Source organism: Malurus melanocephalus, unplaced genomic scaffold, assembly GCF_030028575.1.
Source record: "Malurus melanocephalus ecotype Western Australia unplaced genomic scaffold, MMel_1.1 scaffold_207, whole genome shotgun sequence".
In the NCBI taxonomy this organism is placed as follows: Eukaryota; Metazoa; Chordata; class Aves; order Passeriformes; family Maluridae; genus Malurus; species Malurus melanocephalus.
Window position 1 is genome coordinate 32,039 of NW_026623439.1, and position 1,115 is coordinate 33,153.

A 1,115-nucleotide genomic window follows, 5' to 3' on the forward strand; every position below is an offset into this window, starting at 1 on the left:
GGATGGAGGGATGGAGGGGCTAGCCCTGCGGGAAGTCTTTGGACATCCTGTGCCTGGGAAATCATGGACTCATGGAATGATGTAGATTGGAAGGGACCTTAGAGATCTTTGTTCCGACCSCCCCTKSCMTGGGCGGGGACTCCTYCCACTAGACCAGGGTGCTCCAGGYAAATTTGACAATATCTCACRTTGAAACGTTTCATTCCTWATRATGAGCCAYRAACAGYTGGGCTTCACACAGCACCACAAAGGAGATTTTCTGTTCAGGGAGGAAATGGGACTGGTTATGGACTGAGCAAYTCCTGGTGGTTTCTGTGGTGTTTCCCAAAAGCTTTGGAAGCTGAAGCAAGGGCTGGGCCCATGAGGGTGCAGAGCTGGAGAATGAAGCTCAGTTAAAGCYGTGATGGCTCTCTGCCTTCTCTCAGGCACGTGGGTGGGTTCTGCCTTTGCAGTCTGGCTCTGAGGCCCAGGAACACCTCCTGGTGTGGATGAGTGGATCATTGSTGGGCAATGCTGGGCTCCTTTGGCTCCACAGGATCTCTTCTCGTGGCAGCAGGGGCAGGGCAGGTTGGGAAGGGGTTTCCAGATAAAGGCCGATGGAAAGGTCAGTTTTGGGGGGTTCATTTAAGGTGCCTTAAGCTCAATGCTCTCTGCCATACGCCAGCAGTTCTCAGGGCTGCACTCAGATGCTGCTTTGATGAACACAGACTGCTCAAGGTGAATTAAGGGCCAGCTTGGTGGGTGTGGGTTGTAACCCCATTCCTGGCACCAATTTTGGGGGCCCTCTTCCATCAGGAGATGGCAGCGTGCCTCCCCTCCCTGCTGTGACACGTGCTCTGGGTGCTCCCTGCACATGCAGAAATCATTCCCCAGTTTCTCTTCCTTCAAGCCCAGCCATTTCAAACCTTCTTTTAATCAACCTCCAGGGTCAAGGTGATTTCACCCTGACTTTCATGTCCACTGATCCCGACTGTGAGTATCCATCCTTTGAAGACGTGAGGATTATTTATTCCTCTTAATTCCCTCCGCAATTTATTCGGGAGATTCTCCCAGATTGTGGGTATCAGCTGGAGGGGTTGGCTGGGAAGGATCAGCTTGTGGACAGAGCTAATGGT

General features: G+C 52.5%; 1 protein-coding gene across 1 annotated transcript in view; it reads left to right on the forward strand.

Annotated features, from left to right (window-relative positions):
• CDH23 (cadherin related 23) overlaps positions 1 to 1,115 on the forward strand; it is a 101,036-nt gene that overhangs the window by 8,747 nt on the left and 91,174 nt on the right. The gene's annotated exons all lie outside the window — the stretch shown is intronic.